The 27,888-nt window shown below is 39.7% G+C and overlaps 1 protein-coding gene and 1 pseudogene across 2 annotated transcripts in view; both read left to right on the top strand.

Annotated features, from left to right (window-relative positions):
- The window catches only part of rl (Mitogen-activated protein kinase rl), a 124,791-nt gene that overhangs the window by 41,042 nt on the left and 55,861 nt on the right, over positions 1-27,888 (top strand). The gene's annotated exons all lie outside the window — the stretch shown is intronic.
- On the top strand, positions 12,355-16,294 carry LOC147870822 (uncharacterized; annotated as a pseudogene).

Here is a 27,888-nt window from a genome sequence, read left to right as displayed (position 1 = left end):
TGTCACAAACTACAAATCGTATATTACGAAAGTTCTTCGAACGTTGCCTATCGAAGGTTCTAGGTATCAGATATTCAGTTCACAAAATTGAAAGTAGGCCCAATGCCAGTGATTTGTCGCGGGCTATAAGTTCTCGTCATTTCCTCACTGACGTCAGTGGTAGATGAAATGGGGTCGTTACTCAATTTGACTGCAGAACGAGCTCTAATAATTTTAACTGTGTTATGAATTATATTGTCGAAGAATAATGCTGTAATGCTTCGGGTGATGTATTGATGCGTGTGTATGTACGCTTCTGACGGCTTTTGTGTGCTACAGGTTTCAGTTAGAGAGTAGGTTCGGAAGGATGGACGACGGGTGGGTCTAGGGCTGCAGCGTTGTAATGAAAACTTTTGACTCTGACGTCATTGCTAACGTTCTCTGCCCTGGTAGTTAGGAGGCGGTCTTTTATTTTTATTGTTCTTTTACTTCACTTGGTATCTTGAGGAAACTATATCTTCTCGTAGTTACAATCTGATACGTACTTAGTCTCATAATATTATACACGTTTAAGTTCTGAACATGATTTTATCAAAAATGGCACATTTAAACACACCTTATTTCGAAGAAAGATATAATTTGTATGAGTTTATTATTTCGGCACACAGCCTGCATACGATGCTATGTAAGTGAACATATTTAGTGATGTTTTATAATTTGCTTTATGCTTGGTTCATGTAACAACCATAGGCCTACTGAAATTGTTTTTTGCGGTCTTGTAATTTATGTCGCTTACTTCATGTTCGGATAGATTCTACCAAAAAATGGTGTCGTTAGTAGACCGGTGCAGAACAAAAAGAAGAACACACACACAACCGTTATACAGGAAACTACAACCTGAAGAAATAGAAATCACCGTTCGGCAAATACGAAGAATCGATATGTGCGTAATAATTAATAAACTGCCAGACAATAGATGGGAATAATTGAGAATTCGCAGTTTCGAGTTGCATTCTAATTAGGCATATGTTTCTAATTTAAAAATAAACACAGTTTCAAGAATAGGAATTGCTCGAAAAAGCATCAGTAACTTTTATGAGATTTTAGGTTCTCAAGGCTGCGTTTATGCGTGATATGCCCCAGAAATCTCTCAGCTGGTGCAGAAACATGTTGGGAGACATTTCATTATTTTAATATTTAGTTGTAATTGTATATTAAACAAGCTGTATGAGATTGATTTAATACGTCGATATACATAATCACATGTGCAGTAATTGCGAAGCTCATTATACGAAAACATTCCATTGAACAATTTCCTCCGAAATCAAAACAGAACGATTAGTGCAAGAAAAATGGCCGTGGCCAAAAGTGAGTGTTGTGGAGTGATCGGAAGTTTTTACTGCATTTCCTGTATTTCCACTGATTGCAGTTCTGGGGGAAATGAAATTCAGTTTGTTTGGTTGTCATTTCGTTTCGAATCATAGACTCAGGCTTCGGTTGGCAGGTCTTCTGGAGGCCAGCACGCCGCCCTTTCAATTACAATACAACATACGAAGTTCTGTGTTTCTCTGGAAGTAAAATACACAAAGTGACTTGCTTGTGGACATTTAAATATTTGATTTCACTGTAATATATCCTAAAATCAACTGAGCAGAATTAACAGTGAGTGTTTATTTTTTATGTGCAGTAATGAAGATATCTGTTGTTATCTGTATAGTCTTAGTTACCTCTTTTTGAAAAGCTGATAGCTACTAAGCTAGTTATGAAATTTCCCATCTTTGTGGAGCCCGGAGGTTCTTACCGTGTCCATTGTCGTTGTTATTATTTCATTTATTCGCCATTTTACAGGGTATTTCTGTGTACCTGAGACAAACCTTGCCCCTGAGGTACATAGTGCAGCAAATATTTCTGAAATACATATTGCTTTTTAATTCGTGTTACATGCATTACACAGACTTCGTGCGAGGCATTATATATTTTACATGAACGTCTTTTGAATGATGTATGATCTTCATAGGATGGGCGGTTTTCTGAAGTTCGCTAATGTCGTATTCGCCCGGGAAGTTTGACAAATATTTTTTGAGTGACTTTGAGACAGTTCCAGTTACTCCTGTAATTATTATTTTTGTTATTATTGTTCTTATTACTGATTTTATGACCGTTAATTACCAATATGTAAACTTTTTCCTTTCAAAGATCCTTGGTGTTGGTGAAAGGTGAGTTCACAGCATTCACTGCTTTAATGGTTTGTCTCAATTATATTGGATGTAATATTTAATACATAAGATTTTATCTTTATTCTGTATATTTAATCATACGCAGAAAGCAAACACATTTCAGTTTTACCTTTGTATGCAACACCTGAAGATGGCCAGTGCTGACTAAAACATGGAGTGGTGAAAACAAGACACTTAGAAAATAAAAATTGTGTAGATGTAAAAATACCAACTGTGAGTAGAGGGTAACGTTTGTATTCAGCGGAAAAGCTAATGAAATACCTTGTTACGCATACTTGCCTTTCCATTCAAATTTCTGCTTTCATTACATAGTATGGAAATAAATTTTGCACCATTCTTTACCACACGTTTCTCTGAACATTTTTCGCGAAACATGTTAATAAATGTAAACATTCTTGTGCAACAATTTAAATCGTTACTTTGTGATTTCGTCTGTGTCGGAATACATTTGTATAATTTTATATGCCGTTTGTAGTGGCGACCGTACAGGATTGTAGGTACTCTGACAGGTTTTATTAATCTTGTAGCTGTTTAATATCGAGAAACAGGGCCCAGGGGGTGTTTCCTTAAGGTAATTCTGCAGAGTGCACTTTCTAGGTATCTGAAGTGTATTGTCATGAAGCAGGTCTGTACTGTATCCCTGTTCATCGTACTACACCACCAGGATGTGTGTGGGGGAGTTGGGGTCGGTTCGGGAAGCCAAACGCTGATCTTCATCTGGTGACTGCGTTACCTCCACCGCTGTGCGAACAGGTATATACCGGGTGTTCCGTGAAACATGTCAATATTTAGGATGTTAATTTGGCGTCTTCTTCATGCCAACCAACAAAAAAAACTAACTATAAGTAACTAAGGGCGGAGTCCTGCGCAAGCGAAAGACGTCGTCCTAGGCAACACCTTCCTGCGTACGAAACGCATCGCCGGAAATGGTAAACAGAGCCTTATAACTAAAATGGGAATTTGCTTATGCTAACGAGGATTTGAAGTAACTGAATGATTTATACGCCAGCTATCCGAGCGAGCTTGCGACAAGTAATTGAAGCTGATTTGCTTACGAGGGCACGTGCTCGAAAGCGTCCAAAACTCTGCCGCCAACGTTCGTGTCGGTCAGTATAGTTTTTTATGTAAACCCCCCCCCCCCACTCTGGCAGACACATCTCCTACTTACCCCCACTACTACTACGTACTTCTCCGTAGTTGCGACAGAAAATAAAACTCTCACATTTCATAAGTTACTGGCTGCGGGTAATGGAATTATATCACGTGATTATCTGACGACGAATGGGGTCTTGGATAATAAGAGGACTGTAATAAATGCTACACTGGCAGTTGCTAATTTCGTAAAAGTTGTGTGTGATAAAATTGTTCAACAACCTCCTTGTTCATACATTGGAATACTCGAAGCAGTGTAATAGCAAATAATCAGATATATGATAACAGCATTTTTTATTCAGAGTGACTCATAACATTCTGAAGTCTCGCACACTTTTGATGGGACAGCCTGTATATCAAACCGGTCTCTCGGCTGAGTTTGAGCACAACATATCCTTAATAGGTAGGCTTACCGCACAGTTGAATTGCTTAGCTTACAATCTTTAAGTTCCGCAGTATCGAATTAAAACATTTAATTAAACATTAATTAATTTAATTTTAGGTATGGGCGGATTTGCGTACTTTAAGGTGATATTCCGGAAATTTCCAAGATACGCTGAAGAAAACCACGAAGAATCTTTGGAAAATAGATCCGTGCTCGGGATTCGAACACAGTACTCCCCCACCCCGACTCAGACTATAGACTTGGTCGGTATGATGTATGAAACCAAACACTCATTGTGTTGAAAGCTATACTAATACTACGTTGGCGCTTCTTGCAAACTGTCTTACACCTTCGTATTACAAGTCCGTTCACCAGGTCGTAGATTTTACTCCTGTTTCTTGTGGAAGTGACCAAGCCTATAAGAATATAACCATTTGTCGATTTAATGTAAGTTGGCAAACACAAAGAGTTCTCGTGTTGAAATGTTATGGTTTTATCGTGCCACGTCTTGAAGACGCATATGGAGATGGCGTATGACGTACAACTGTTGACGGAGTTTGTGAATTATCGAGGGCTGATGCGAAAGCGGTCATTGTTTTAAGACGCTGTAACTCCAAGGGTGGAATCTAATTCTGCCTTTCCATCTGCGAAACTCAGAACTTTACGTTACGGCATGAACTAGATCTGCTTTATGTAGTTACCGGGATCGCATTGTGAGGACAACCAGGATCCATCTCCATTCTGTCTTAATGAACGCAGAAGGCTTTCTCTCTCTCTGAGCAAATTATGGAAGCATATCATCAGTTGGCCCACACTATAACAGAGAAAGATTCACCTCACTGCCTACTTGATTAACCATTCAAATCTATGTAGCAGATTCCTTTATAAGAAGCTTACAGTCTTTCAGCTAATCCAAATTCCATACCTTTTATGGAACACTTGAAGTTTATTACCGTGTTTACAAAAGACACTCCACCCGTCTGTATTTTGAGCCAGATGAATCCATTCTGAACATTCAAACCCTGTTTTCCCCCGAAGGTCTATTTTAATATTGGCCCTTGCGTCTGCGTGCAGTTCTTCCAAGTGCTCACTTTCCTTCGGGTTTTCTATCCAAAATTTTATGCACATTTCTTATCGCTCGTTTGTGTGCTGCGTGCCCCGCCCATATCATCCTTCCTGATCTGATCATCCAAATAATATTTTGTGAAGAGTATAGATTTCAAAACGACGCAGTTTTTTCAAAATTCCCGCTCATCGTCTCTCGTAGGCTCTGCGCTGTACCGTTATCACACACCCTCAGTTTGTGTTGTTTAATGTCGGAGACAAAGTTTCATACCTGTGCCCAAAATTATATTTTTGTATATATGAGAAATATTTTAATTTTTGCATTTTAGATAGCAAAAGATGGTAGCAAGAAATAAATGTCTGCTACTCGACACGCATAGTTCCAGCTCTTTCTTTACAGAATCGTTGCTGTTGGCCAGTGTTTACATTGGCTATCGATCACCTGAGAACACCGACATCAGCGGCCGCAGTAGCCTATTACGTGCGGTTAGGTTTGGGGTCGACATTCAAGATGACGCTCCGCAATTGTGTTTGCAGCGTTCTGACCAAATCAAAGTCAGTCACGTTTGTGATACTGTTTACACTCTGTTGGCCACTTTGACCTTGATGAACCAGACAGCAAGGTCCTTCAAAACGGCAGTCATTTATAACATTTTAATCCATTATACTCGGCTGTAAATCAGTGGTTTTGCACCGGCATGAAACATACGCCGCAGATTTGTTTTCATTTCTTTGTGCCGTTCCAAGTAAACGTATTCAATTAGAATGAGATTTGTAATTAATTGAGCAAATGTGTGCTGTTGGTTTTTGCTTGGTGTACAGGAGTTAAAAGGAAACGTATGGCATCACGTACTGTAGCCGGGGCCAACCTGTGCACTTCGTTTACGTCACTAGCTTGGGGGTAAAAGGAAAAACGCGCACCAGGTAGCTGGTGGGGTATTAACGCCGTGGTTGAAAAGTGAAGTGTTGTCATTTCGCCATGCTATCGTTTCGGTGGGGTGAGATCATGTTTGTGAAACTTGTTCATCCGTCATTTGTCCATCACGGTGGTATTTGAATGGAGCATCGGCGGAATGATATTAACAGGGGAAAGCCCTGTCCTACACCCATTTTGTCCACCAAAAATCCCACATGAACTGGCCTGAACGCGGACCCGAGCCTTCGCGGTGAGAAGTCGGTGACTATCCACCAGAGCTATTGCATGATAACATGGCATTACATGTTATTACCAAAAGAGGTATTCAGTATTCCTTGAGGCCTTTGTCATAGTTGCGAAGTTTAAACACAGTTCCCTCCAATCGCTGTTAGTTTTGAGTTGTTTGGTTTAAATGGGGCTAGAGTTGTTTTGTTTTCCACAAGATATTCGTTCGCTATATGTTACGAAACACTTGAAGCAATTTAAAGCTAATAGAGGATAAGAAGTTTCTTTAAATGTAATTAAAAGTTCAAGACAAGTAGTAAATTCCGATTTACAAGGCGTACTTCAAAAGCATGTTCCGCTCGCCTGCTGTTACGAAAGGTCTCCCTCAAGAATTTTGTCTTCACCTATTTACTGCTCCCGCCTGGTGCATGTTTAAGTTGATCTGAGTCAGTGTGGTCATGTGAAGCGAATGTATTTTCAAGATCGTCCTTTACTATGAGTTTTACACTTGAAGGTATTTTTATTAAAACAACGGGAGGTGGGGGGAGGTTTCTATGCCCCCTCACACCTAGCGGAAGCATACCACTGAGTAAGGTTTTATTGAATATGTTCAAAGTGGGTGCAGGGGTGGCAAAGGGCTTACGTCCTTATGTGGGTATATAGAAATATATTTAATCTGTTCCGAAAAGTGGACAAGAGTTGTGTGCTGTGTTTTGGTTATAGGATGTGTTTATTTCAGTAAAACCGACTTAAAGCTTGGAACATACCGACAACCTTTCCAGTTTCATGCTGGGAATTTTATCCTTCAGCCAATAAATTCGTTAAATATAAAATGTGGCGTAACGTCTCTATAAAATAATTTAATTATAAGTTGAATATAGTTCCATTCGTGTTTTTGCCAAGCATTGTTGAGTTTATACTAATCAAATTTAAATTCATGGAATCGCACTTAACGTAATTAAATTCCTTTGCTGGAGAGTGGAATGGTTGTTACAGACAGTTGAGGCAGCGGTGCTAGGCATATTGTTTGTTAAACATTCCTGCGAGTTATTGCATATATCTTGAATAAACTAAATGAGTAGACTAGCTAAATAAATTATCTGCAGTAAAATGTGATAACATTCGAAGTAGCAAATTTTTCACTCTTTATCTGAAAATTGAATCTTTAGCATTACAAAATTATCTCACATGGACTTGGGCACATTTGTGGCTGTACCTGTTAAATGAGAATGTAGTTTCTTAAAACGAAGTGAAATGAATGATGCGAATTGTATGTGCAGACGTTTGTTTATTTAATTTGCGCAAAATACGTTTGGAACTGTACGCGTAGTGTAACAATTCTGGCATTATTTGCAAAATTTAATATTTGCCTTGCAAATGGCTCCAGTGATATCAGCTGTTCTGGGTTAGTGAATTTTCGCCTATACGGCTGGGTGATGGTGTAATAACTGAGTTTCTGCACGTTTTTGCGCTGTTTTCTGGCGTTCCCCCAAGCGTTGATTCCCCATGTAACAGCAGTGATGAAGGTAGTGATAACAGTAATAACCTAACCTAACCTAACCCGGTACCTACCCACTCACTTAGGCGCTCAGAGCAGCGTATAGGTTTTTATGTAAAATGCCCTTTCCTGGAGTCAGATTGTAACCAAAACAGGAATACTCGTATATCGACAGATTTTAGTAACAGTCCCCAGTATAAATTTCATGAAAATCCGTTCAGCCGTTCTCGACTTGTTACTTACCGAGAGACTGACGGACAGACATACATCGCAGAACTGATTGGTGCGTCGTTGTAGCCGTTGTACACGGCCCAACAACGCAGAAGGCAGCCATCTTTGTTTGGTAATTGACATGCAAGCATGATGCTACTGTGGATGTACAGGCAATTCTCGGTTTACGAACGAGTTCCGTTCCAAGACGTTGTTCGTTATGTTTATCTTGCATTCTTGAGCTTTTACGATACGTATCGTATGCGTTAGCAGCCATTTTAAAGCACTAAAGCTATGTCCACCTGCTTCTGACCTCTTTCTGTCCTTTTTATGATGTCTAGCGTAGTTTCTAAACTAATACTGCGTCTTTTATTACTACCACCATCAGCACCAGCACTACTATTTCGCTTTGGACCCATGATCGCTTAAATTTTTAAAATATATTCTTAAGTCACCAAATGCAGAACTACACTTGACCGTCTAAGATAACGTAGGCAAAGCAAGTGCTGATCTTATTATATTATAATAGGGGGAATCACCGATTTCTTTCCCACGAGAAAACATTCTACGCGGCGTGGCATGTAAACCAGCGTTTTTGTACTGGCTAGATTAGTTTTATTAACCAAGAACAGTTCAGCATAATTATCTTATAATAATTTTCTGATAATTTTTGTAATAAATACATTTTGTTAAAGTTTTTTTATTTAAATCTTACAATTATGTTCACTATACGTTTGGCATTTCGTTTTATAAGGAACTCTGTCTATTGGCGACTTAAGAAATTTCCAATGAATTGTGACGTTCGTTATAGGGAATGTTCGAAAACCGAGAGTTGCCTGTATTGAAAACTGTAGAAATGATGTCCCGCACGCGAATCAAACTTTAATCTCAGGGTTTTGGGAATACTGACGTCTTTTTCTTAAAAATACACAATAAATGTGTTTACCATGTAAAAGGAGCGTCAACAAGAGTGTCAACCTAGGTTCTTGGCGTTGTTTGTAGCCCGTCAGGAAGATTATTTTATTTTGATAGCTGTTACTTATTCTGAAGTTTACAAACTCGGATCCTTGGGCTGTTTCCTTAACGCAACAGCAGTTTAGTGTCGTTATTTATGTGTGGTAAATTATGTAAAACGGAGGCGAGATGGAAGTGGTTTGCATTATGGCATCACGTTTCTTTTAAAACTGCCGTACTTAAAGGAATTGAGTCTTTGATGCAATCTTTTTCGTATGTGTATCAACGGCATTCTACCACCCGGTAAATAACTTCTGAATCAACTAAGTGATGTTCGTGAACTTGGTGACAGTTTTATGCAGTTGGAGCCGATCCATATTCTTCGCCATCAACAGTAGTAACCAACATGGCGGTTGTGTGCTTCAGAGAAATATGAGAAACACTTGTCACCTTTAATTTGTTCTGTGTTTACTGTTTATATAACGACAGTCAGTAATATGATGAACTGGGAAGGATGTGGAACGAAGCGATTGAGGCCCATTTAAAGCACTGTCCCTCTTAGATTCGACATGTCATGGCATGTCTGTCTGTGCACTAGATAACCGCAGCACGAATTTTCGTGAAATATGACAGTTTTCAGAAAGTTTATTGATATATTTCTATTTTTTTTGTATCGAACAACAATAGCGGACGCTTTGCATGAAGACTACATGCGTTTCTGCACTCATTTCGAGCGTGAGTGTTTGTGAGAGATATAATGATTAAAATAAATACATTTAAACGCAACACACTTTTCGCGCAAGTCTTACGCTTTTCAAAATAATCAAACTAAAGTGATTTATTACATGTTGTGCGGTCCCATGACGTGTGGACTGATCTTGGATTAAGTTTTATGAAGGATGTCCTTACCTAACCTCCTTTATGCCGTTTTAAAGACCATCAAATGTTAATGTTTAGGATTTAAAAATGTGAAGACAATAACAGAGCGAACGCTGCGTTAAGTGTTAGGCTGTACGTACATTTCCTAACTTGTTTTATTTATATCACATAAATATACAGTTCTGATTAATAGTTAAGGAAGGTTAAAGTTTTTTACACCTTATTATCTGTATATCAGTGGCCCTATTTATAGGCTCCGTTAATTGTTGGTTGATTTTTTGTGGGGACCTTTTCAGTCACTTCCTGAAGCGACAAACGTGCAGTGGGTGCGCTGCAGTGTCGGCAGCAGAGCGCGCGAGAGAGCCATCTCATATATCAGTTAAATTGTTTTTAAGTGTGAATTTTAGTATAACCCTGTGAGTTACTCGCTGAAATGTTGACCTATTTCGAAGGCTTCTTGTCACTATGTACAGTTCTTTTTCCTTCACATTGGTAGGCGTCAGTTGGTGTTAACGATTCCTTCGTATTCTGGAGGCCCCTTGGGTTCGAATCTTGACCGAGAGCGACTGTCCTAGTTGAAGTTCGTCTTCTTGTTCCTCCATTTTTCCAGGCATGTCACGGATTCTTCCTTCCGCTTCTTTCCAGTTCGTCGTTCATAATGATCTTATAATATATCGTCCATGTTGTAATTAAGTTGTTGAATAACACAACAGTCTATTATAAATTGTGTGGGACTAAGTAGTGAACAGAATTTATACCTACGATTCATCTGTTGGTTCTTGTAATCTTATAGCAGTAACAGCAACAATATCAACAATAATGCTGTTAAAATTTATGGCGATATTGGATTACGTGAAACTGAGAGTTTGTTTGAAGAAGTAATTTGTAACAGAAGTAGTTTTGTGTTTAACATTATGTTTTCGTGTTGTGTGGTTTGAGTGCTGTACAGCGGAGAACTAGAGGTCTTCACACCGTTGTCTCCCTCACCAATCCGGTCTTGAATTACAGAACCATCTGACGCCTAATCTATCATCATTATCGTCTACGTTGTCATGGTATTAACCGTAATGACGATGTAGGCTACGTTGAGTTAGTCGAGCGCCTTCAGACCTATGCGCCTCAGAAGCACGTATTTTACCTTCATTTCTAAGGAACAAACCCTGTTTAGATGATTTCTGTCTTCTGGGTTGTTGCGCTGTGTAGACTGGTAGATGTTAACCAACGTTTCAGAGGCCATACTGCCTCCCGTCATCAGGGCGATTCTTAGTATGAAGATTTCTGTCTTCTGGGTTGTTGCGCTGTGTAGACTGGTAGATGTTAACCAACGTTTCAGAGGCCATACTGCCTCCCGTCATCAGGGCGATTCTTAGTATGAAGATTTCTGTCTTCTGGGTTGTTGCGCTGTGTAGACTGGTAGATGTTAACCAACGTTTCAGAGGCCATACTGCCTCCCGTCATCAGGGCGATTCTTAGTATGAAGATTTCCGTCTTCTGGGTTGTTGCGCTGTGTAGTCTGGTCGATGTTAACCAACGTTTCAGAGGCCATACTGCCTCCCGTCATCAGGGCGATTCTTAGTATGAAGATTTCTGTCTTCTGGGTTGTTGCGCTGTGTAGACTGGTAGATGTTAACCAACGTTTCAGAGGCCATACTGCCTCCGTCATCAGGGCGATGGATCGAAACGTTGGTGCACATCTACCAGACTACACAGCTCAACAACCCAGAAGACAGAAATCTTCATACTCACCGCTGTAAAAACCTCAAATCTTACATAAATCCTATTTAGTTCAGCAACCGTTGAATTGTCGAGGAAATAAAGCAATTGTGGAAGACTTATAATTATTATTAAGATAGCTAAATCAAGGAGAATTACACGGGTCGAGGAATTAAAAATAAATGCAACGTTTTAATCAGAATACATAATGGTAGTGGCCAAGACACAGACGGCAGGATGTTATTAAGAACCATTACAAGCATTGCATGTGGTCCAAATAGTTGGACTTTTATGACGGCAATAACACTCATGTTCCTTACGCAACAGAATTCATAAAATAAATACCGGTCACTGAGTTTCTATGATGTCAGGGTCACCCGTTCTGACTGCACTATAGTTTTTTCAAACTATTTTATCTATTTCACGAAAGTTGTTATGGAGGTTATAATACTGGAGGTCACCTGATTTAAAACTGCTACAGTCATCACCACCATTGTGGCGATTGCCCAGATATCTGAGGTGTGAATGTTTTCAGCGCCATTGTCTATAAGTCGAGAAAGTTTTTGTGATGGCAGTAATTTAGAAACAACAACTACCACGCGAAGGATAAGCCTGTTTTTTTTCTTGGTTTCATAAAGGATAATTGATTAAACCATAGTTAAGCATGTGGAATTTGGTATGGCGAAGATTTATTGATGCGCCTACAAATGGAATGAAGATGGATGTCGTCTGGGTTGTAGCGCCATGACGATGGAGGCAGCATGTACCTCTGAAATGCCGGTAGACGTCTACCGGACTACACGGCGCTCCAACCCAGAAAAGAGCCTTCTTCATACGCCCCGCCGTGAGAACCTCGAATCCTAGATGGAATTAAGTCTCCTCGGGCGATGACCCGTGTAAGTATCGAATTGTAATCCAACATTTCGAAGACTTGTCTCCATTATTGGTGTAGATCTACCTGAACCTGCGCTCTCTGCTGCCAGATGTCAAATAATTCGTTAGTAGGGGTTTGGTTTGTTTAGTTGGTGAAATTTATGGGCGGAGATAAAACACTGAATGACAAATTTTAATTTGTGTGTCTGGGGGGGGGGGGGGGGGTTACACTATATTCATATCCTACAGAGGAAAACGGGAGCCCCAATTTACAGTATTCTTGGTAATTATATACAAACACACACACACACAAGGTATTTCAAAAACTAAACAGCAGACTTGCATGAGTAGTGGTTTGGCCTGTTTAAAGCACGAAGAAAGATGTCCCCTCGTGTCCAGACATGTTTCCATCCGAGATGCGAGGTGTGACAGGCAACACCTGGTTGCCTGCTACCAGGGAGCCGTCAATTTTATGGGCACTGCTGCTCGCTGCTAAATGGCAGCCCACGAATAATTCATAATTGCGTATTAATAATTCAAGATTTAAAAAAATGTTTTGAGAAGTAATGCGACTCAGGTTAAATGGACTTATAACTGTTATCCATTTATATTTAAAGAGGTTATTGCGTCGTATGTATATCAACAGAATATACGAGTAGGAATAGAAAAAATAAGATCGATTACATGACTTTGTTCAAATTAAGAGGGATGCACGATGTATGATTTAAATTCTTCCGACCATATGAGGTGTAAATCTATTTTAATTGTTCCACTATAGTATTTTATAGTAATAATAAGCAGATTTCAGTGAGATTTGCAAAATCCAAGAAAGCGCACTTTAAAGGTTTGTGTTCCCCACTTTTGGAATACGCCCACCCTCGTGTGATTCTGTCACAGGAATTCTGTTGTTGGCCATGCACATGTTCACACCACTATGTCCTTTATTTTGCTAACAAATACGATTAGCTAAATTTATTTACTGTCATAGTGTCTTTCTGACTTTCCAATATTTAGGTTCTGTGCGCTTACAAGTAAGCCCCCTCGTACTGGCGTAGGTGCTCATGTGAAGGAAGTTGCAGAATAGAAAAGGCGGAAACATCTACTCGCTGTCATTGTTAGTTGAGTAATAAACAGGAACGAATTCTGATAACGACTCTTGGATTCTGTTGCGAACAAGCTACTATTTGTATACGCCACCTGTCACTTGCCATGACAGTTTTACTCAGACGTGCTTTCAATCTGATGAAGATTCATCTGACTTATGGAGTAGGATCCTTTTTGAGAACGTGATAGTCTCTTACATAGTCAAGAAATTTAATGTTCCGCCTTGTATGAACAGGAAGGCCCATTACAATTTTTTTACAAGCATTCGCCACCGGTCCCTGTCCTGTGCTAAATGAATCCAGTCACACTTCATATATTTAATCTCTTCTTTGATATTACCTGTTCTACATTTAATCTCCCCTTAATGGTTTTTACCTAAAATTATGTACACAATTTATCCTTCCATTTTGTGCCCATGATTTGAAGAGTAAGTTTTGAATTTAGAATCTCACTGTAAAATTTTCTCCAGCCTCATTTTCATCTACTTTGTCATTAGGTGCAGCTGCCCTTCCGTTAGGGCTAGATACCAAGTTCCACGTCTATATAAATAACAGTTTAAGATTATATTCTAATTTACAGTTTAAGATTCTAACTTCGGAAGTAGGTCCTAACCTTAGTAAGAGGATAGGGGAATCAGTTATCATAGTGAGGAATGGATTGTGGGCCTAAATTCTTGATGTATGCTCCATGGCATTAGAGGATGTTGCTATATAAGTCGACTGTAGGGTCTTAGACCTACTGCGTAATGTAGAATACCCGAAGAAATGGATTGTGGAAGGTGACAAATTTGCAGCGGCAGATGCCCAAAAATTCGGGCCATGCAGCCCTCTTGCTTTTGCATTACATCTCCGCGTTTAAAAATTGCGGCATTTTGAATCAACTTTTTGTCTTCCGAAGTTCCCCTGTCCAACGCTCTGAAAACTTGATCTCAGCTTTACAGCCTGATGATGAGAATTTAGACTTTGGAATCTTAGTTCCTTGCCTTCGTGCGGAAAGTCACTCGAACCCAGATCGGGGCAATTTATCTTTATTGCGCTTATTTCACTTCTGTGTATGAACTGTGGAAGTCGTATTACGTGTCTCCAAATCCCTTCCAACCCATTCACAGTTCGTACATAATAGGCCTATAATAATATGCAATTAGCAGTTGTACACACAGTTAAATAAACCAAAAAATAAATAAATTATGTAACGTGAGTATTGTTCAGTTAGTGTTGAAATGCGTTGTACTTCGTCTTTGCTACTCCTGAACTTAGGTACCGCAACTGTACATCTCCCGAGGACCATGTATTTGCTATTAAACCGGATCTTAAAGTCACTCATTTCTCATTCAGGTCTGCTTTCGCCCATAAATTGCTTTAGGGCGAATCCTGTTGGTGGGTTATTCGCTTCTATTCAAAGTGAGTGAATAGCCCTCTACGAGAAAATTGTATTAGTAGAACTATAGATTCAAAACCATGAAAATACAAGGCATCCTTCATACTTGGTATAAGTTCATTGATGTGAACAAAGAGATACCGTATTAGACGTATGCATTTATCATGAAAGACGTACTATCGTGTTAGCCAGTAGACCTACATGATTTATAGGTTCCTGAAGCAGTTTATCTCCAGAACTTTAAACGAAAGATCGGTAAACTTATTACAATGCAAGGAGGCTTATCTGCGCCGTGTTTAGACCTACGTGGGAACTATGGATGGCGGAGACGCCGCCATGTATGTTGGGCAGCTTATAATACAATATGTTTAATAGGCAGACACGGATAGCCGACAGGGGGTGTTCCTCTAGCTTGGAATCGAGTGGAGCTCTAACAACTAACTTTAAAAGTACAGAGTGTCCATAAAAAACCTTTACAACTTCAACACTAAATAAAAAATAATGAGACAAGATAACTGGATGATATTTTTTGCATGTTAAACAACGTCTCTCAAAGTTTTTAAGGGAATTTTGTTTAGTGTTAATAACATAAACTTTTGTTAATTGAAGGTGTGCACGTCGACTGACATTTAACATTACAGGAAATGGCTACTCTACAGGAGAAGGCACAATGTGTATCCTGGTTTCTCGAGACAAGATCAGATACGTAGGTGCAGCGCAAGTTCAGGACCAAATATGGAAGGGAACCGCCATCAAGACCCACAATTCGTGAGTGGCACAGGCAATTTATGGAGGCTGGCAGTGTTCTGCAGCAAAAAGGCAGTGGCCGACCAAGCACAAGCGTAGCGGACATTGAACGTGTGCGTGGTGCATTTGTCCGTATCCCTGGAAAGTCCATTCGCACCGTCGCCAGACAATTGGAGTTGCCACGTTCGACCGTCCACAAAGTTCCGCACAAGAATCTGAGACTGTACGCATACAAAGTTCAGGTGGTGCAAGCTCTTGATCCAGATGATGGGCCACGCCGCACAGCATTTGCTGTCGACATGCTAGCTCGAATTGACGTCGAGAGGCTTCCTTGAGCGTGTTCTATTTAGTGACGAGGCAACGTTCCATGTGTCGGGGTTACTTAACAGGCACAACGTAAGGATATGGGGATCCGAAAACCCCCATGCGGCCAGAGAACTTGTGCGCGATAGCCCGAAAGTTAACGTGTGGTGCGGACTCATGTGTGACCGAATAATTGGGCCATTGTTCTTCGCCGAAAAAACAATCACAGCCAATGTGTATCTGGACATGCTGACGGAATTTGCTGTCCTACAATTGGAGGACATTCAACATGTCATCTTCCAGCAGGATGGAGCACCACCCCACTGGGAGTTGGCGGTTCGTGGTTACCTTAACGAACAGTTTTTGATAGGTGGATTGGGAGAGATGGTCCAATACCGTGGCCACCTCGTTCGCCCGACATAACCCCGCTGGATTTTTTTATTTGGGGTTATGTTAAGGATCTTGTGTACCGGACATAGGTTCCCAACATCGATGAAATGAAGCGAAGGATTGTGGAAGCCATTGCAACCATTAATGCAGAGATTCTTTAGCGAACATGGAGGGAAATCGAGTATCGGCTTGATGTGCTACGTGCAACTAAGGGTGCACATGTAGAGGTGTACTGACTTATGTGCATAAAACTTTGAGAGACGCTGTTTCATAAGCAACAAACCCCACCCAGTTATCTTGACTCATTAATTTTTATCAAGTGTTGAAGTTGTAAAGGTTTTTATGTACACTCTGTATAATGCAACGAAATCTTCAAGATGCCTCGGATTTGGGTAGTTGCGGAGCAGATTATGGAAAGGAAAATGATTGAGAGATTTAGGACGTGGATTACTGTTTGCAGCCTTGGCTGAGTCATGGTTTAAAGCCATATAAATTGTTATAATCCTACATCAGATGGCGTTAGTGTTCCATTCATGTACGTTAGATAATTATTTTAAGGAACCTACACAGATAGGTTATTTACCGCCCTGTTGGATTTTGTTTCTTTCCAAAAAGCAGTTTGAAATTATGATTATTATCGGTCTTTTAAAAATCATGTCTGCAGTTCCAGACGTTGGATCACAAAGGATATCCTGGAAATGGACTTAGATTTATTCCAGAACTGTAGAATAAACTCTTGGTATTGTTTGTTGCCTGGCGCGTGCGCTACTGTGGCGTTCGAAAGCATTGACTCCATGGTTCTTTGTTTGCAGTACATTTCTTCTCTGCGAAATAGAAAATTCCCCGGAAACCTGTTTTTGCCTTAACTTTCGAATTTTCACCACTCCGCACAGTTGGCGTTTTAGTCACAATAGTTAATTGTTACGTGAAATGTAATTTAAAATGAGAGATTTTTGATCAGGCCACAGTAACTGATAGACTGGCTTGTGCGTGTTTATTTATTTATGTTGTATTTAACGACGCCGTCCGTATCTTAGACTGTGCACCGACCAGTTATAGGATGATTATTGAATAATTGGAGGGGATATTAAGGGAAGCAGTCGTGGCCTAATTTAGGAAAACAATGTAAAACCTTAGGATAACCGGTCTCCGGACCGAGATTTGAACCTGGGACTTACAGAACACGAAATATTTATATATACATATATGTGTTTGTCAAATTGTAAGCCTAGTAGCCTGTATTTTATATTAATGTAAGTTTAGAGTGAAATGTGGAATATTAAGCGAGGAGTATGTGTGATTTACTTGTTGCTGTGTATAGTAATTACCTTTGTCCCCGAAGCCGCGGCAGCAGGATGATGCTGATGATGACAATGATGTTAATAATGATTCAATTCAATGCAGTTCATTTATTTAAGTGCTTGACAACAGCCAGATAAGGCCAATAACTTGCTTGCCAGCAGTTTAATGTTATATGACGTACGACCGTAAGAAAGAAATTCTTGTAGAAATTTTAACAATTCATATTCTCATTCCCCTCCCGATATTATGCGGTCTTTTAGTATCGTTTTCCTTAGAGCAGGCCTGCACAACTTGAAAATACAAGCGCTTGGGGCTGCAGTCTCGTATTCCCTGTACGATAATTACATTAGTTAAGTGTATCAGAATTTTGTTTTAATTATGTGTAAATAAATACAATAGTGCGCTATATACATTTTTGCGTTAATTAAATTTAAATGCCGATTAATTATTTTACTGTTTCGGTTTACGAGATTGCGATTTCAGTTAACTAACAAGTTGTTATTAGTTTTTTGGGTTATTAGAAAGTACAAACTTTTGTGACAGGTCTGGTAACGTTCAAGAATGTATTTAAGAAAAGAAGAATGTTAGGTTTTTTATGCTTGATTAATTATGAAAGATGATTTCTCAGGGGCCCTGCCGCGGTTGAGCCGATCGCCCCTGGGCCGGAGAAAATGTTCCTGGGGCCGCATGTTGTGCAGGCCTGCCTTAGAGCAACGTTCAAACTCCATTGCTGTTTTTAGAAGCCTCTGTTCAGATCAGTCGATCAATTCCTAAATAGTAATAATTTCGTCTTGCAATTTTATTGAATCGGAAATGTCGTTAAATACGAGAGAACCGGACTGTGTCATTCCATTATGTCTTTTGGTAATTTGATATTATTCTTGGCAATGAATTTAATCAATTATTCACGTCACTGTTTTCGACTTTAACTTTTCAGAATTGTATACATTGTAAAGGGCGAACTGGGGTTAGAGCGACTGGCATGTATCCATACTGCTGTTCCGTGTTGCGTTGTGTTGATGTTAAGCGTTAAATGAGACATTGATGTGGTCTTTCGGGTCGCTTGTAACACAAACTTATTACTCTACGGTGAATGCAATTCAATTACGTAGCAGTAATTGTAGTAAATAATTTGTCGCTGGCTTACTGAGAGATATCTAAAGAAAACGTTTAGTTTGTGTCTAGAGTCGACCATTCAATGTATTATTTAATAATAATTGTAACATTTTGTGTAATATCTGTCAGTTCATAATCCTACCCAAAATTCATAGTACATTTCAGTATTATAGTGAAAAGTTATAAAACTTACATAACGTGGTCGAATTTTTACCGGTAGCTTTTATGCACTGCAAGGCAGTATTTATTAACGTTAAACTGAAATCTTCTCATGAGCTGTTGTATCAGCTTTACAGCATCAGATCGCAGAAACCGATCATTTAAAAGGGATGAAACTCATTTATCGAAGGCTTGTAGTCCTTATGTATACTGATGCTGAAGGTCCTTTGAAATTCAGACTATCGCCTTTATCCTTCAGTATCTTTATCGTCTCTCTCTCTCTCTCTCTCTCTCGCTTGTTCCTTTCCCACTCCTTTCACCTTAGAAGAATAAAGACATTAGCCGTGCTACGTACTACGTCATTTCAAAGTTATCATCACCCATGTCGTACTTTTACCTGATGCCTAATGAAATATTACATTTTTGTTCGTCTACTTTCGTTGCTGAGAACGTTTTAGGCTTCTGTGAACGCAACCAAACATTCATCACAGGAAGCGAACGTAAAGTTGTGTTTTATATGACACAGGTAGTTTGCATATTGTAGCCGTGTTGATTAACTCATCAGGTTCTAGCTGCATGACACCATGTCACGCGAACAAGTTACTCCGTTTGATTGTGGCATAGTTTTTCGTCTTTTAATACTTAGGCCGCTAGATTAACTGCTGTGACTGGACTGGAACACACGAAAGACAAACTCAAGTTTTAAGTGACTATGACATCAAAATACGTGCACATTACGTCAGACGATTTGTTAGGTTGACACGTGTGTATTTTCCACCAGAATAATATTATGGGACTAGCGTCATGCACAAAATATCAGACCCACTTTTGCTTCTAATCGTGTATGTTCCACGTGTTTCCAGTTACGATTCTAATTTCTCTGGTCGCAGAAACGGGAAGCCTAACACCCCATTGAACACCATCCTGAGGCAACTACGCCAATCTACATGGCCAGCCCGTCGTATCCTCCGATATTTTATTGTCTAACACAGAGGTTCCGAAACTTTTATACCTTGCGCCCCCCTTCCAGAACAAGTGCAAGAAAACAGATTTGACATAAAATTTACCTATGAGTATACATTTTTTTATAATTTAGTATATATTATTCAATGAGTTTAATTTAAAAAAAATGTAATAAAACATACGCTTCATACCTGGATTAGTGGGGTGGATTTGGTTGCTTCTGTGAACATAACTTATCATACCGAGGTTGGAGTTTTGAAATGGCCGCTCTAAGGTCGTTTTCCAGGTTCATCGTAGGTATAATTAGACTTATATTGCCGTTTACTTCTTAAAACTGCCGATGCTCTATGAGTCTGAATTCTACAGCACTGTAAGACAACTAAACTGCCTCTACCAAGCAAAGGATATTAAAAATGTTTCTCCATATTTCGTTTAAAAAAGTTTTTCATACAAACACCCCCCCCCCCAGAAAACCACTCCCCCCAGGGGGGGGGCGCCCCCCACTTTGGGAACCTCTGGTCTAACAGTATTGGGTGACTTAAATTACAAAGTTCTTCGTTATGCTATGTCATAAATCGACCGCTTTATTCGTCGTGGATGGGAATACTTTTTCTGGGTACTTTGTTCTGAAATATTATAATTCACATTTTTCTCTCAGATGAAGTGCCAACGTCTCACAACTATAAAAAGTTTCAAAACTATTTCATATATCGTGTTATGTAAGAAAGCGCATTACAATAGTAATATTGCGTCCCGACCCTAAATGATTTTATGTGGCATGCTGTTGCCAAGAAGCTGTCCTTGACTGCAGTTTCGAGATACGTCTTTACAAAAACAAATTATGATTTTGCCTGTTAGGAAACTGGGCCATGGCTTCTAAAACCGATAGAGCAGAACACGTTGCACTGACAGAAAACAGCCTTTTCGTGTGAATGTAATAATTTAAATGACTCTACGAGTTTGTGAAGTAACGCCTCGTAGGGTCAGTGTATTGTTAGTAAATTAAAGTTAAGAAAAGTAAAGAAAAGCTTACATGAGACGTGACAGAACATTCAGTAGGATTTAATTTGAAATGCCGGTCTATGTAATATACAGCTTTGGTTGCTTAATGATCATTTGCTGTTGTTAAGGAATTTTTACCCTTGTGTGATAATATTTATAAACATGTGTGTTATTACCTTTACAGTGTTATCATGCTGTAAAGTTATTTTGGGCATTATTCCGAAAATGGAACATTTGCGACCCCATGGTCATAGGAACATTTTTTCTCATTTTTGGCCCCGGAACACGCACACGAAGTTTGTAAACATACTTCTGACTCACCCTGTATATATATAAAACCGTTGCCACCATAATAGTGTTAAGGATTGCTGTACATGAAACAGTATTTTATTCCTTAGTTAAGCAAAAGTAACTAATGATATTGTTTTGTTACACATCATTACTTAATTTTAATGTTTATATGCTGCTTTGTGGAAACAAAACACTGTTCCTTCATCAATGACCTGTACTCGTACATTGTTCAGTAGCTTTAGATTTCTGCCTCCTCATTCCTGACGGGCAATTGTTTAGAACCACTGTGATCAGAAACAGTGATCCTTCAGTTACATCTAGTGCAGTTAATGAGAGATCTAATTCTTGAGGAGAAAACAATGGCCACGCAGTTTTGCCTGCAAGTGAAGTGTACGTATTCTTTCATATAAAACATTGGAGGTAGTCTTTTGCAGAGAAGCAAAAACTTAGCAGAAAGTCTGTACGATTTGAGGTTTTCACGGCGGTGAGTCTGAAGATGGCTGTCTTCTGGGTTGTTGCCCCGTGTAAAGTCGTAGAAACTCGGAAGGCTGCTATCTTAAGCAGAAAACCCTTAATGTAAACTGGGTGGAATATTAAAAGAAACAGGTGAATAAGTAAGAATCGGTCAAAGAAGCAGAACGATATGACGGCGAAAAGGTCAAAAGAACCCGAAGATCAAAGGCAAATTGAACTAGAGCAAAAGAAAAGGAACTAAAAGGAAATAACATAAAGAAAAGCAGAGGGAAACTAGGCTACACACAAACATATGAACAGATTTGGAGAAAATATTGCAAGAACTGAAGATGAAAAAGAAAGGACCCTAGTGAAGTTAAGAGAAACACAGTCGAAAAAAATTTAAATAAATGTAGGAAGGAAGAGAGAGAAGTACCTTCAGAAACAGATATATATGACGAAGAAATTTTCATAAGAAACCGTCGAAGTGAAACTGTCATTTAAAGACTTTCGCGCTTGCTAACAACGGAAAGATATGCATTTAACGCTGTTTTTGATTGAAAGGGCAGTTTCTATCTGAATCCTCTAATAAATATGGGATTAACTAAATCTGTAGTACCTTTAAAGCCTGCGTCATGTTGATCTGCATAAAACTGCCGAAGCAACGATGATATCAGTATTATATTGACAGTTGGAAATGTGCCATCGCAGAACAAGCTTATCACTGATGCACGGTGAATAATAAAGTAAGTAGGATGTATCATTAGCCGAAGCTCGAAAGCCCAGTAGACTTCTCGTCCGTGACCAGTGAAAAATCATTGATTTTTTTCGATAATATTTTCCCTCGCTCGTTTTTATTTCTCCACAGATACCGAACAGTAATTTGTAAATGGCGTGGAGATTTGGGCTCTTTGTTAACGCGACACTGGCGTGTTTGAACGTTGGGATGTAGGAAAACGCCTAGCGCGTGACCGTTTCTATTCTTAACTGTGTGAATGGTCAGTAGCTTTGTTTCTTTTCGACTGGTTCGCCACTTGTAAGATGTAAAGAGTAGCCGATAGTGGGAATTTATGTCTCCACAGTGCAAATCAGTTGTCCTATAAGTTATTGTTCATGACGGTTCGTGTTATGGAGGAAATGAACCACGAGTAAAATTGTTGTCTGACTGGTGAACTGCTGAGGCACCGTGTTTTGACACCTACCAAAAACAAAGAATGAAATTAAATTGATGTATCACTTATTTCTTATGCAACTGTGTGACATATTGTCCGCAGACTAGCCAGGAGAGTTTATCTGAGTAGTTGGGCCTCTTTGGCATGAAATGATAATGATTGCTCTGGTGGCGAAGACGCCTTGCATTTCGTCAGTATGTGACAGTTATCTGAAGACGGGATTATAGCCGACTCCCGAAACGTCGTGCAGGCCTGTATTAGATATCTCATATTTTTGAAAATGTCTATCGTAGATCTTATTGGCACGATGTGCGGGACGTATTTTCTACTTTTTTTTTAAGTATTGCGTCATTTTTCAGGCGCTATGGAGCGACTGATAAATGCAGTGGTAGGATGAAAAGTGTAACCTGTCCGCCATTTAGGCTTTACTTTTATATAAACCTCATGTACACCGAAATAATGTGGAACGTTGTTGTACGCTTGAAGGAAACAGGTCCACAAAGTATCCAAGTGTTAAATATTTCTATCTTTATTCAGAGGCTAGGAACAGTTATAATTTAAAAACATATACTGTTTACGTCAGCTTCCGAGCATGAATTTCATCAATACAGATTGCAGTTACGTTAAGTCAGATATAAGCTCAGAGCTTCGCACCGTCAACGTGTTAATAGTCGTTTGCATGCAAACTATGCGTAATTTGTAGTCTGTGTCTGTACCAAATTTTGCATTCCTTGCTCCTGTTAAGCGTTGGTACTCACTCTCAAAACAGAAGTGAAGTGCACTTTTAGATTTTTGGTCGCCCTCATGTTGCTTTGCATTGCACGATAATGCTCCATTTTTTTCGCAAATCTGTCCCCTGGTTGAGCCTGCCTCATACCTGGGGTTAGCTCAACGTGTAGGGTTTCTGTTATTTTTATTTTTTACTTGAAATCTGAAGCAAATCCACAACGTTTCTAGAGATGGATTTGCTTCAAATTTCAAGTAAAAAATAAAAATAACAGAAACCCTACACGTTGAGCTAACCCCAGGTATGAGGCAGGCTCAACTAGGGAACTTCTTCTTCTTCTTCTTCTTCTTCTATGGTTCTCCAGGTTGGGGGTTGTTCGCAAGGCTAACAACCTTGCACCGTAAAAAGGAAGATGTTTCGAAACCTCAATCAAAGCCTCGGACAGACGGACCTAACAGAGGACCGAATAGAAGAACGGTGAACCATCCGCACGGCCGACGCCCGATCTTGGTGGCGATTACACCGTAATGGAACTTGACACCACAGTTTTTGATAGTGAGAGATTGATTACCGAAGTGGAGAAGAGGCCGGCACTGTACAATAAGGTCATGCCAGAGTACAGTGACAAGAATAAAGAAAATTAAATATATAACTTTTGCTTCTTACCGTAGAGTTACTGCCAGTCTTTCTTCTGGCTGCACAGACCTCCTCATTACAGTATATTTTGGTAGGTAATAGATGGTCCAATCTTGAACAACAACTCGTCGAAACTGCTGCTACTCATTCGAAAGTATCCGAAGAATTTCTTTGGATACGTACGCAGATCTTCATATAACTTGTGAAATTGGCCTTTCAGCAGTCTTTGACTTACAAGTGGATGTGCCCAAAATTTCCTTCTTTGCTTTGCCCTAGCTCTTAGCACCAAAGAGCACACAGCGTCAGTCTCAACAAAATACATGCCTCGACTTATCAGGCTAGAGCACACGCCAACTGTTTCCACAGAACCCAGCTCCGAGATGAAAAGAAAACGCCGACAATGCGTTTATTTCACTGTCCGTGTGAGCAGGCAACAAGAATATGCGGTTGCGGTAGTTTTACCGCTGCGGCAGAAAAACCGCTCGTTCGCGCTAGCTCTAACAGGCGTTACTGCGTGGGGAACCCCCAGGCTGTCATTGTTTGACTGGGAATCTCCTGACAGCCCACAACCGTGTGGGGAATCCGCCGTGTTATGATCAGGCGCCAGACACATCGCCCACCAAAGTTTTGTTGACCCCAAATACTTCAGACGTCAAAGGTCAAAGATGAAATTGTGTTCTGTTTGAGTTTGGTGAAAGTGGAGAATATTAAGATGTATTATGATTATCACTTTGCGCTCTATAGGAGAGCGCATGATGCTGTCATTACAAGAGACGTTGAGGTTCTGAGGAAGGGTGCAAATGGAATGTACTAAATCTGCTATAAGACGAGGAAACTACTTGAAATATGCATTCTAGACTGTTATAAGGACACGGAGCCATGGTGTTGCACCGTGCAAGGGTAAACTGACAACTCGAGTACAAAGAGTGGCCGTGAAAGATTGAAATCGTTAGCGAAGCAGCCGTGTAAATGGAAGATAGAGTGCAATCAGACGCAATGTTATTGTCTTGACATGACGTGCAGTGCCTACGTCCAGTGAAGAACGGTCATGATCATCATCTGCACCGTTCGTTTTGTCTTAGCGGGTCAGACAACCGCAAGACGAATTGAACACGAATGGTTCAGAGGACATCATCCGAACCGTAACGAATTGTCTGCTTTCGTCTATCTAGAAACATTACTCTTACTTCGTCGGATACTTCTAACCCAAATTCCCGAAACAAAATGACGAAGTTGTCTCTTAAAAAAGGCACCTGCTCCAAAACTGTTCATGTGATGAATATCAAAGTGCAAAAGAAAATCAGATATTTGCTTCTGCGAACTTTAGAGCAAAACTAATTTTAGGAAATCGTGTTAAAATCCAGCCTTTAGCACACATAAAAGACGTATAAGTGTGTCTGTATCTTAAGTACACGGCTACTTCGGGAATCAGTTCCTTATTGATATTCTGACCACAATATGCAATATAATAAAAATAACACTTATTAGTGGTTCAGTTCCAGGATACGCGTAAACTAGGTGTAAGAAAACCCTCGTAGAGGGAAAGGTTGTGAAGCTGCCTCTCCTTTAAATCGAATGAATGCAGGTGAGAGTATTTCGAGAATAGGGTGCAACGGATAAAGTAAAAGGGTGATTGAGAAAATTAAACAACGTAAGGCTTCGTAATTTATATATTTTGCCTGTAAATGAGTGCGTAGAATTTTGGTCGAAAAGTCTCAAGGTACTAGAAACTTTGGAGACAGAGGCGTAGATGGGAACTCCATAGTAAAATGGGCATTAGAGAAATGGGATATGAAGGTGCAGTTTACGCTAAATTTGCTTATGGTAAGTTCCAGTGTCTGACGTCTCTGGACACGATACTCAAGTAGTCTAAAAGTGTGGAATTTGTAAGTCAGTTGGTTGTAAGGAGTCCATAACCCTCATTGTATTACGTATATTGGTTAGGTACGTGTTGCTGTGTCTATAAGGAAATGTTGCTGTCAAGTCTTATATAACAGTATGGCCGTGGACCCGCCGTTCTGTAGTGAATTTTGGTGTTTTAAACGATTATATAAAATGCGTCATTCTTACCATTGGTAGATGAGTTTATAATATACAGACATACAAATTAACGTGGGAAGCCACAGTGGTTTATTGTCATCACACCAAGCAATTTAGCGCGATTGAAATTTTGTTTTATTCCATTTCCCATGTACAAGAGAGCAAAACTTTTAATACTTTTTAAAAGATTTGTCACCATATAACAATTCAGGATCGTCCTGTGAATGGAACTAGCGTTGCCTTTATTTCAGAAGTTCGCACGTTCTTCGTATTTATGTCATTAATGACAGAAAATTAACTGCTTGGCCTGTTGATATTTCAGATTCTCCACTGGCAGTGTGCTCATATCTAGTTCATAAAACCTGTCGGTCAGTATAATAATTGTGTAGATATTTCAGTCAAGGTAAAATCATACAGACACATTCAGCTCGCCTGCAGGTTCTGAAGGAAATTCGGTTTATTTCACATCCAACCCTACTTGTGTATATTCAAATATTGCCCCCTCCAACCATCTACGGCTTTATCTCCAGAGTTGTTAATTCATTTGTGTTTTTACAACTAAAACTCCAAAAGTTGCTCGTTTTTTTCAAAAGAACATAATGTGTGAATTTAATTAAAACTTTTGATAGCGTAAAAACAAACGAGGCACGAACTTGCTTAGATTAGCCTCGATATGTTCCAAGCATCGAAAAAGGACATGACGTTTTGAACTTATTCTGTTGTTAAGACTGTATACAAATGCCACGTGTGTTGAAATTGGTGGCACGTAGCGAAACGTAAGCTGGATTTAGTGGCAGTTTACGTACGCTAAATGAGAGAGGAATTTACCCACGATTTTATTATTTTCGCGGAAACGTTGAATGTCAGTCGTCACTTTGAATTATATGTAAATGTAAATCCGCTGTTAAAGATTAGAAATATAATTATAGGATGCCATTTATAACAATAAGGTCGGTAGTGTGATGTGAATGTTTGTTACGAAGGGAAGCTGAAACTGACGGTATGAAGGAATGACTTCATGATGACGTGTAACTTATTGATCAGTTTCGTACGAACCATATTATTATGCTTTTAAAAATATTATTGCCTTGAGAAATATATTCAAGCTTGCAGTTGTAAATTAAATATGACACAGAATTGCAAATGATACTGGACTGAATTTACCACGAAAAATATAATTTTAAGAAATAAAACAATACCGCATCGCACTAAGTTAATATGAAATACTCTGGTGACTGTAGGGAAAAACATAATAGTCTGCTAGTGTGGACTTACTGTCCGTACCGTTTGTGAGAGCTGAATGTGGTACAGATAATTGTTTAATTGCTTCGAATTAACTGATTAATAATTAGGTGAATAAAGCGTAAGTTTAATATTAAGAAATTTCAAGTTAAGCTGTGAAGATTTCTGTCTTCTGGGTTGTTGCGCTGTGTAGTCTGGTCGATGTTAACCAACGTTTCAGAGGTCATACTGCCTCCGTCATCAGGGCGATGAGTATGAAGATTTCTGTCTTCTGGGTTGTTGCGCTGTGTAGTGTGGTCGATGTTTACCAACGTTTCAGAGGTCATACTGCCTCCGTCATCAGGGCGATGAGTATGAAGATTTCTGTCTTCTGGGTTGTTGCGCTGTGTAGTCTGGTCGATGTTAACCAACGTTTCAGAGGTCATACTGCCTCCGTCATCAGGGCGGTGAGTATGAAGATTTCTGTCTTCTGGGTTGTTGCGCTGTGTAGTGTGGTCGATGTTTACCAACGTTTCAGAGGTCATACTGCCTCCGTCTTCAGGGCGATGAGTATGAAGATTTCTGTCTTCTGGGTTGTTGCACTGTGTAGTCTGGTCGATGTTAACCAACGTTTCAGAGGTCATACTGCCTCCGTCATCAGGACGGTGAGTATGAAGATTTCTGTCTTCTGGGTTGTTGCGCCGTGTAGTCTGGTCGATGTTTACCAACGTTTCAGAGGTCATACTGCCTCCGTCATCAGGGCGATGAGTATGAAGATTTCTGTCTTCTGGGTTGTTGC

Source organism: Zootermopsis nevadensis, unplaced genomic scaffold, assembly GCF_977971745.1.
Source record: "Zootermopsis nevadensis isolate Lab colony 2312 unplaced genomic scaffold, Znev_1.0 Znev_ptg000094l, whole genome shotgun sequence".
Classification (NCBI taxonomy): Eukaryota; Metazoa; Arthropoda; class Insecta; order Blattodea; family Termopsidae; genus Zootermopsis; species Zootermopsis nevadensis.
Note: the sequence above shows the minus strand (reverse complement) of the source record. Positions and strands in the feature narration are given on the sequence as shown.